We start from the raw sequence: 10,594 nt of genomic DNA, 5'->3' as shown, positions 1-10,594 counted from the left end.
ATTGCTGATTTAGCAGCAAAGTCAAGTACAGCAACATTGCCTGCTCATCCCTAATTATGAAAAACAATTATTTGACAGTGGAAACTTACCACAAACAGTTTATTTATATCTGTATGGCAGGGGTGGTGGTTAATTGAATTGATTAATTTAATGTTTGTTTTTTTTTTTTTTTATTTAAATTTTTTAATTTAGTGAAATTTTTAGAAAAATACAACACAATACAAACAGCAGTCTATAAATCCAGCCTTTCAATAAACTTTATTCATCCAGGTGGTTTAGACAAACCCCGCTAGGATCCCCCTGTTCTGACATGTTTTACCCAACAGAGATAGGCAGTGGAGACAATTAAGCCCCTTCACAAGGTGAAGTAAAGAGGAAAACATACAAAATGAGCCATACACTCCATCAACCATTTAAAAAGAAGATTACCAAATCTTAAAGCATAACTAATGTAAAAGAGTGGAGCCTGGATCCAAGATAATGTTCCTCCAGTGGGCATACGCAACAGTTACATAATTAGTGGCTTTCTAGTCTGATTGGCCTAAGTGAGAAGATGTCAAATGCTGAAGAAAAACGCGAGGCTGAGCTGTCATTGCTGGAGGAGGGCAGACTGAAAGGTAAGTCTGCCATAACTTACAAGTATGCTGTGCCAAAGCTCCCAACTGTCTCTGTTTTGAGGGACTGTCCCTCATTCGGAACAAAATCCTCCTGTCCCTCTTTCCTCCTCATTTGTCCCTAATTTTGGTCTGATCTATATAATTGTATACAAAATACACTACTTATCTATAAAAAAGTGTTTTACAATACTAAACCCTTCATCCAATTTCTAAAAAGCTTAATTCGTAAATTCCATAAGCCAACATAAAGGAATAGTAATGGTAAAAAAGCACTTGTGGGTTTAATCAATACTTTTTTTTGTACAATTCTCCTTTAAGGGGGGGTGTGACAGGGGGTGTGTCCTATGCCTACATACTTTTGCTAATAGGTGTCCCTCATTCCCATCTCAGAAAGTTGGGAGGTATGGCTGTACATATTTGCACATTATGGCGAGAAATGCCACGACTCACTGTACCGCTAGCGGCCGAGAAAGGGTTAAAAACCACCGTAAAGCACCTCTGCAGAGGCGTCCCATTGATTTCAATGGGCAGGAGCGGTGAAGGAGCGGTATACACTCCGCTCCTTCACCGCTCCGAAGATGCTGCTTGCAGGACTTTTTTTACCGTCCTGCTAGCGCACCACTCCAGTGTGAAAGCCCTCGGGGCTTTCACACTGGAATCAAAGCAGCGGCACTTTCGGGTCGGTTTGCAGGCGCTATTATTAGCGCAATAGCGCCTGCAAACCGCCCCAGTGTGAAAGGACCCTCAAAGGTGCTTTCTATCTTTCCATAAGTTTTTTAGTCTCAAACTAAACCACTCACAACAAAGCAGGTTACTTTGTAGTGAAGGTAGAAACCCCCACTGTATTAGATCTTGGTCAAGAACACACCCTCAACATGCTGATAGGACAATAAAGCACCATGGTCACTCCTCTGTTATCTCCTATCAGCATATTTACTTTTAGCACATGTGCAATGCAGCAGAGTCTGATTAGCTCCTTGAGCTGGCTACCCTCTTCCAGTCTGAATGTTGCTGTGCAGAGCATTACAGAGCTTTGTTTAAGACAAATTTAGGTACCTACACTAGTAGCATTTAGAAATACGCTTATTGATTTTTTTCTTATATGAATACGTGAATTGCTAGAGGGGTAAACATAATTGTTTTTCTCTTTTCAATTACTTTTCCATTGCCATGTGACACATGAAACACATATATTTAAGTCTACCAGATATTTATGACCTTATATTTTTCCCAAGTGCAGTTCTCCTTTAACACTGGTCTTCATGAATATAGATCCATCTGAGAAGACTATTATAGACTCATTAAAAATACATGAGACCAGACGACCTTTTACTCTCTACACGATGTCATGAATATTATGTTCCTTCATGTACAGGGCATCACAGGGTCCCCATAACCTTTACACAGCTGGCAGCTTCAGAGTATCCTACATTCAGAATTGGGACTTGTGCCAGGGAAATCTGCATTAACAGGAATCTTGCCATTTGCAGCAAACAGATCTTAAAATTGCTTGTAATCACAGCAGTGGCGGCTGGTGCTTCAAAAGTTTTGGGGGGGGGGCGCAAGCAAACTGAAAAATTCAGAAAAATACTGAAACAAAAACATCAATTGCAGCCACTGTGCCCATCATATGCAGCCTCTCTGCCCATCATATGCAGCCACTGTGCCCATCATATGCAGCCAACTGTGCCCGTCATATGCAGCCACTGTGCCCAGCAAATGCAGCCAATTGTGCCCATCATAAGCAGCCACTGTGCCCATCATATGCAAACTCTGTGCCCAGCAAAAGCAGCCACCTGTGCCCATCATATGCAGCCAACTGCGCCCATAATATGGAGCCAACTGTGCCCATCATATGCAGCCACTATGCCCTGCAAATACAGCCAACTGTGCTCCATCAATTTCAGCCTTTGTGCCCATAATATGCAGCCACTGTGCCCCCCTGCCCACCTGCTGTCTGCCCGGCACTTACCCCACCGTGGTGGGTCAGACAGCAGGACAGGCGGCGAGCTGTGGGACAGGTAGCACGGCGATGGCTCTGTGTCCTCCATGCATCCTCCGTGCCTGTCTTCTTCCTGCTTTACTAGGCGGCCAAAGAGATCGCCTCTACCTTCAGCCAATCAGGTGCCCGGTATTACATCCGGGCCTCCTGATTGGCTGAGAGGCAGTTCTGTGTCAGCAAAGCAAAACACACCTGGGTGCACTGCGAGCGCAATGGTTTGTGCTCGCAGTGCACCTTTTTTAAAGCCTATTAGAGCCTATGGCTCTAATCAGGTGCTTAAAAAACACCTCCCCGCCCGCTGTAATTCAGGCGCCCGAAAAGGGGCCGGATGCCTAAATGGGGGTGGCTACAGCAGCTGTGGATAGATTCGTGCAATGAATGAATATATCCACACTACACAAAGGGGGTGGCTGGAGAGAAGGGGCGGCACCCAAGCATCCCTAATGGATGTAACGCTACTGAATCACAGTATAATAAGCAAACAGTTGCTTGAATGCATTAACCAGATTATAAAAATTAACAATGGTAACTGAAAAATCTTTTTTTTTTTGGGGGGGGGGGGCATTATGGTTTGACATAACGTAGGTCTAAACCTCTGAGGAGGTTGTAAAACTCAGACATGAAATATGAACAATGGATATCCCTCTAAAGTGTGTACTTGTTTCAATTAAGAGCATGTGTCATTTCTATCTGCTGCTTAGTTTTTCTTCTATCAGCATGAATCACTTCTGGCTAGTTTTTTTCTGACACCAAGAGAAAAAAGGTGACGGGATTGTTCTCCAGCACACAACCTGTGATAGACCGCCTCAGCTCTGTTCCTGTGTGCTCTGTGAATGGGATTGTGCCTCTTCCCTCCAATCAGCTCTCAGAGCTTTCCCCACTGAGCTCTGCAGTGTGTAATTTCAACTCTCTGCCCCCTGTTTTCTGGAAGCTCAGACAAACATTATAAATTCTGAATTTTGAACGGATGTGGAGAATAGAAGATTGCAGATAAACAGGTGCAACTTACGTAGGAGGATTTTTTTAATCTCTGTGTGTTGCCTGAGGTTAATCACTTCACTGGGTATATTACAGGTTGCCAGTCCTTACATATTGTGGCTGCATTTATTTTCTTCTATCAACCTTCTTTATTTTCACCTAGTGATCCTGCCAGTAACCTCTTTTTCTCACATGGTGATAACAATTACTTGCTGTAGTGTGTCTATGGGAAGCAGCTTTTTACCCTAAAGTGTCTAAGAACTACAGAAAAATTCTCCCTCCCTACTTCTCTATAACATAAAGGAGAGAGGTATTCTGTAGTCCACAGAAAGAATTGGGAAGGGCTAATAACAATATATCTAAAAAGAATGCAGCAGAGTGCACAGAAAGTTCTGGGTTCACTGGATTTCTAGCAACATAATGGTATTTAGTGACTTTATGCACTAAAGCATGGATAGCGGTATAGTTAATGAAGGTCTGTTGCATATAAGTATGCTTTCAGACTTACCATCTGTTTAAAATTTAAATAAAATGATATATAAACCCAAGAATAAAAATGGAACGTTCTTCAACTTACCAGTCCTTAGATGTGGTGGCTTCATTAAAGTGGTTGTAAAGGCTCAAGGTTTTTTATCTTCATGCATTATATGCATGAAGGTAAAAAAACCTTCTGTGTGCACCAGCACCCCTTAACATTCACCTGAGCCCCGTCTCGATCCAGCGATGTGCACGAGAACAGGGGCTCATCCCAGTCTCTTCTTCCTCATTGGCTGAGACAGCAGCAGGATCCATTAGCTCCTGCTACTTTCAATCACAGCCAGTAAGCCAATGAGGAGAGAGCGGGGGCAGGGCCAAGCCATGCTTCGTGTGTGAATGGACAAACAGAGCGGCAGATTGGGGGCGAGCCCCCATAGCAAGCTTGGCAGGAGGGAGGGGCCAGGAGCGCTGGCGTGGTGACCCGAGAAGGATAGGGGCTGCTCTGTGCAAAACCACTGCACAGAGCAGGTAGGTATGACATGTTTGTTATTATTATTTTTTTAAATCTGCCTCTTATATCACTTTTATTTTACATTTTAGGTTAAGAACACCTTTTCAGCAAGTACATATTTATAAATGGTGTCTGACGGACTGGGATTTTAAACCCACTCCCAACTGCTCTAGCAGCTGGAGCTGTGTTTAAATTTGGCAATGAATGTCGAATTGACAGCTACCCGTTCACTTACAGATAGCACCCCCAAACAACCTAAATACCCTCAACCTACCCTACTGCCCCCACCAAGTATCCTGGGCTCCGCTGTCCCAGCTGAGGATCCAGAACTGGCACTGAGGGTGTCGGCAGGTGGAACAGAGAAAGACAAACGTTCTTTTGCTAATCTCTCCTCTAGTGAATGATCATGAAAGCAACGTGTACTACGTTACTTCCAGGTATGGCTGGTAATTTTCCGGTCACAGCGACCCCAATGTGTGTTCTGTTAGCTTCAGTGGAAGGCAGAGAAGACATCAGGGGTTTAATAGACCCCTAGTGTCTCAGAAAAAAGGACCTGTCCCTACAGAAAGCTATGGGCATTGGCCGACTATGTGATAGCAGTAAAGTTAATTGAAAAAAATAAATAAAGTAACATATAAAAAACCTCAAAAAAGTTTTAATGTCCCCCCACTCCCACATACACGCACCTAAGAACATAAATGCATGCGGCTGTATGAAAAGTATGAAAACGGCAAATGTGTTACACGTGTTACATATCGTTGTGAAGGTCAGAGTGAGATCAATAATTATAGGGCCATCATCCACAGTTAGGTTCCTAAATAAGTCACCTTGGGTACCAAAGTTTGCCACTGCTTCACGGATATGCGCTATTTTAAGCCTTGATATGTTGGTTATCTGTTTACTCATCACAATCAAATCTTTTATATATAATAAAAAAATAGGTAATACTATGTGTTTGTGTGGACAAAAATTAACTTTTACATAAAATTTGCATTTGAAAAAATGCTCTTGTACCATGTCACAAAAAATTGCAACTACAAGTACTTTATTCTCCAGGGTCCTTACATTCAGAAAATATATATTGTTTGGAGGGTAAACTAATCCTTAGGCCTAAAATGTGCATCTTGACATGTGTACGAAAGCAGAAAAAATGGTACACTGCTGTCACTGCTATGTCACGCATTTCACAGAGCCTGCCTCCTGAAAGTAAAAAGAAAAGCCTAAGTCTAATTATTCTTAAAAATTTCCCTCTCACTCCCCCTACTTATTCTGTCTAACTGGTATAAAAAAAAAAGATGTACTTACCCATATTTAATCCACTCTGGTCCAGTCACATGATCCTGCAGCTCCAGGGAATGCTCAACAACGACTGGGAATTTTGGGAGTGGTGACGTCACTCATAGACTCCTATGGCCCAGTCGTTGTAGGCGTTCCCTCCTCTCCTCTACAACAGTCGCTCACTTACACAGGAGAAGCAGAGCTGTGGGATCAATTGACCAAACCTGAGGAGTGGAAAGTGCCAGCGGGGGGACCCCAGAAGTGGGGTAAGGGGCCATTCTGTGCAATACAGTTGCACAGAGCAGGTAATTATAACATGTTTTTATTTTAATTGAAAGAAAAAAAAAACACAAGTCATTACAGCCACTTTAATCCTGCCAGAAATGCAATGTGCTTGTCACTTTCTGTGAACTAAACTGAAACCAAAAACAATGTTATTTTCCATCCTAGTTGACTTCTGTATATTACAAATTCTGCTTTCCCTGTGTAAAAAGGTTCCTCTATAAATACTGTACAGTAAGGGAAAGTACCCATCCTTGCACAGACAGGGGTCTTTCGCGTGAATGGTGGTGTACTCAGATCAGCAGGGGATCCGTAAGCACATCCCCTGCTGAATCAGAGCTGAATGGGATGGATGTCAGGCTTTCAACATCTGTGCCTGTGCAGTTTGTGTACGGCAGACCCATCATGGCTCTATAGGCAACTGAATGTAAGCAGACTCTGGTGTCTTTTTACATCAGGCTACCTCCAATTCATCACGTTTAAATCCAGAAAACTGGATAAGGTCACAGTCCTTTTCCTCTTTTTTCTTCCAGACCTGGATAGACTTGGAGGTTGGCGGGTGTGTACATCTGCTTGCCCATAGAGCTGCAGATGGAACTTCTGATCAGGTATGCTGGAAAAAATGACAGGCAGACCTGATTGGAAAGCCCGTGTGAAAGGGCCCAAAATATGTTACTCTCAGGATCACCTATTGAAAATAAGGGGGAAAAAAAAAACAAATGCAACCACTGCATCTAAGGACTGGTAAGCTGTAATTTATTTTTTTGGTTTGGGGTTTACAGGCTGGGTTCACATATGTGCGAATTGGATACAGGTTTTACCGCATCCAAATCACTTGACATGCGACTGTGAATGGCGCTTAATGGAGCTGGTTCACACAGGTCCGGGGGGGCTGCAGAAGGGATTGCAATAGGGTCCTGTGCGTGTTTGGGTTAGGTTCAGGTGCAAATTCAGGCAAGAATTTGTACCTGAATTGCACCTGAAGAGGTGAACAGATATGTACCGGACCCCAGGCACAAACCTGCAGCCGCACATATGTGAACCAGGCATGAATTCCCGGTATGCCTATTTTTGCATAGTTACATTGGTCTAGCTTGGACCAATGGAAGTTTGAAAATTGTATGTGCCATTCCTGGCAGATCCCCATGGAGTATGTTAATCCCTGTAGCAGGCAGCGCTATTACGGTGATTGCCTCTAGTTTACAGATCCGGTGCTGAGCGGCTGCTCTGTTGCTTAGTGAAAAAAAGATGTTGGGTTGCTTGGCACAGGCACCATTCAGAGAACATTTTGCATGTTATCAATGAATGCACAACATTCTCTGATTGGACAAGGAGAAGAGGCAGGCAGTGATGTCACGATCTACACCTTGTTCAATCAGAGAATGCTGAAGTGTTCTCTGAATGGCACCCATGCAGAGCGTGCATCATCCTGTGTTCACTAAGCAAGAGGGCAATCACTCAGCACAAGATCTGGAAGCTAGCGGCAATCACGGCATAAAGAGGAAGTTCATTTCTCAAGCGCCACCTTTTGGGCCCCTTCTGCTTATTTCATGTTAGTAGAAGTTGGGTGAGCGTTGATTCTTGATTTTCAGATTGTACAAAACAAATGCCTTTTAAAATACTTTTGGCATAACTACATGCAAAGCAGCTTCATTATTATCCCATTAAAGAAGATGATAATTTTGACATTTCATCAATTGCCACATCACGAATGTTAATTGTAGATTACGAACAGTAGTTTAGAAGACCGAACTCTTCCCAGTCGTTCCTTGATTCCGAGCATGCGTGTTTGTCCTTTTTTTTTTTTCTTACAATAAAATTTTTGATTGAAGATAAAGCAGTTTACCTTGTTCAAAAAGTACGGGAGTACAATAGATCAACACATTGATCACAGTTGTGAATAATTCCACAAAAGTAACTGGTCTCAAATGTAACTTGGGCAAGAGGGTACATTATTGCATGTAATCTATTAGTATAAAAACTTGCAAATAGTATTGGCCATAAACCAGTAGAGTAAAGTAAAATGAGATATAACAAAACAAAAAAAAAAAGGAAAAAAAAATCAATAGAGTCTTGGTGAGTGTGTCTAAAGTTATCGTGTTTGTACTTTTCGACTTTTGTGTGACAGATTTCTGTACTGACCATCCGAAAATAAGATGTGGAGCCGTCATTCGCCAAAAATTTACTAGCCTGTCATCCAACATTTGTTGTCTGAAAATTGGAAAACAATTGTCGAAAGGAGCGTACTAATGGTAAGAATTTCGGACAACAGCCTGTCAAAAGACAATCCCCTTCTGATTTTCGTACCGTGTGTACGAGGCTTAAGTCTCTCATAATGTTCTAGTACACAATGCATACGAGCGCATTATGACATTACCTTGCAGGGTGAAAATTTATTTTTCGTTGTTTACAAAGTTTACTACCACTTTAAATTCTCATTTAAAGAATATGTAAACCCCAAACCAATATAGTGCAGCATACCACTCCTTAGATGTGGTGGCTGCATTTGTTTTTTTCAGGCTTTTTTTTATCCCTATTTTCACCCGGTGATCTTGAGAGTAACATGCTCCATCCACCATGATTTGCATCAAATTTACACATCCTCCAAGTTAGATAGTGTGTAACCAAAGAGGGAAAATGAAACTAAGGGGAGCAAAAATGGCTGTTCTTCTGCCTATTTATCAGCTGTGCAATCGAATGATGCAATATTCTTGTTTACCCATTTAAAGAAATCCTATAAGGTCTCTAAAGAAATCAGAAAATCAGGTCCCTGCAACAGAAGCAGTGGTAAATGTATGTCTTTGGTTTAGCATGTCTCCCCACCCCCCCCTCTATTTCAGTTCTGCAGCCTCTGTCAGTTTCTTCTGCAATGGATACTTCCAGAAGAGATTGATGCCTTTGTCCCCCACCTAATGGTGTGGTTCCTTCCTCTAATAATGCCTACAATACTAAAATGACTTAGGGGTCAGAAGATGAAACCGCAGTGGGTGGCCAGGGACAGAGGCATAAGAAGAAGAGCTCTTCTATAGCATGACATTGGTGTCTTCATTTGATAGAGAGCAGAGGGATCTGGCACCAAAATGGGGATAGCTAGGAGCACTGTTGAATTTTCAGGACAATGACATTGGAAAGGACAATGTTGGCCTAAAATAGCTTAAATTCACTAAGCTCAAATGCATGTGTTATTTCCCAGCAAGATCAATATTTTCAGGCACGTTGCTGACGAAAATAACGTGTCAAGGAGAAAAAGACAGCACACCAGGTTCAAGTGTTTACTGGCATTCCATAAGAACAATGTAATGTTTTGGGAACATGGTGGTCCCCTCTGGCAAAGCAACAGACAAAAATAACAGTTCTGTCTTTTACCTTGACAAAGAGGTCCACTGTGTTCTAAAAGCATTATTGGTTTCCAGAACTGTGGCCGTCAATCGCACGAGTCCATGTTGGACCATAACAGAAGTCTTTAGACATTTTAAATGATAAGCTAGTGATACAAAGAAGGGCCGTAGTTGTCTGACAAAGGTCCAGGTGGCGCTGCAGAATCCAGTTGGAAAGTTGAGTGTGCTGCAATACGAAAATAAAAGTAAAAGTAACAGGTGGGCTGGATTTGTTTCCTTGCCTGTTTTGCACAGTACCACCATGTGCCAAGAATTCTGCTTGCAAATAACCCCATCTCCAGACCATTTATTTTAATAAAAAATCTTCCCATAAGATTATATGTGCATTTAAAGTGGTTGTAGACCCTTCCATATACCCAGTGAAGTGCCTGGCCTCAGGAGACATACAGAGATTAAATAAATCCACATACGTTGTACCTGTTTAACTGCAGTCTTCTCTTCTCAAAAATGCAGAATTTATAAAGCTTGTCTGAGCTGTCACAAAAAAGGGGGAGAGCCGAAATACACTCTACATAGCCCAGTGAGGAGAGCTCTGAGAGCTTTTTGGAGGGGAGGGAAGGGACAAGCACCCTTCCCCTTCTCACAGCATACAGGAACAGAGCTGAGGCTGTAATTTAGCTGGAGCTCCCTCCTCTGTCACCTTTTTTAATTGGTGTCAGGAAAACTTGTCAGAAGTGACTCATGCAGATAGCAGAGAAACAAAGCAGCAGACAGAAATTACACTTAGGCCTGGTTCCCACCTATGCGGTTTTTAGTGCTTTTTGCAGAAATACACTACAGTCCATTTAAAGTGGAGTTCTGCTTAAAAAAATAAAATAAAAGTCAGCAGCTACAAATACTGCAGCTGCTGACTTTTAATTGGACTCTTACCTGTCCCAGGGTCCAGCGATGCGGGGGAATGAAGCCCCGCTTGTCTCCCCCTCCTCTCTGCGGCGCCGGCATTGTAACTGTGGGTGCCCGGCTGTGGCTTCACAGCTGGGCACCCACTGCGCATGCGCGAGCCGCACCGTGACTGGCCGGGCAATCATCTGGAACCTGTGACGTGACCCAG

Source organism: Aquarana catesbeiana, linkage group LG03 (genome assembly GCF_042186555.1).
Source record: "Aquarana catesbeiana isolate 2022-GZ linkage group LG03, ASM4218655v1, whole genome shotgun sequence".
NCBI classification, from domain to species: domain Eukaryota; kingdom Metazoa; phylum Chordata; class Amphibia; order Anura; family Ranidae; genus Aquarana; species Aquarana catesbeiana.
Note: the sequence above shows the minus strand (reverse complement) of the source record.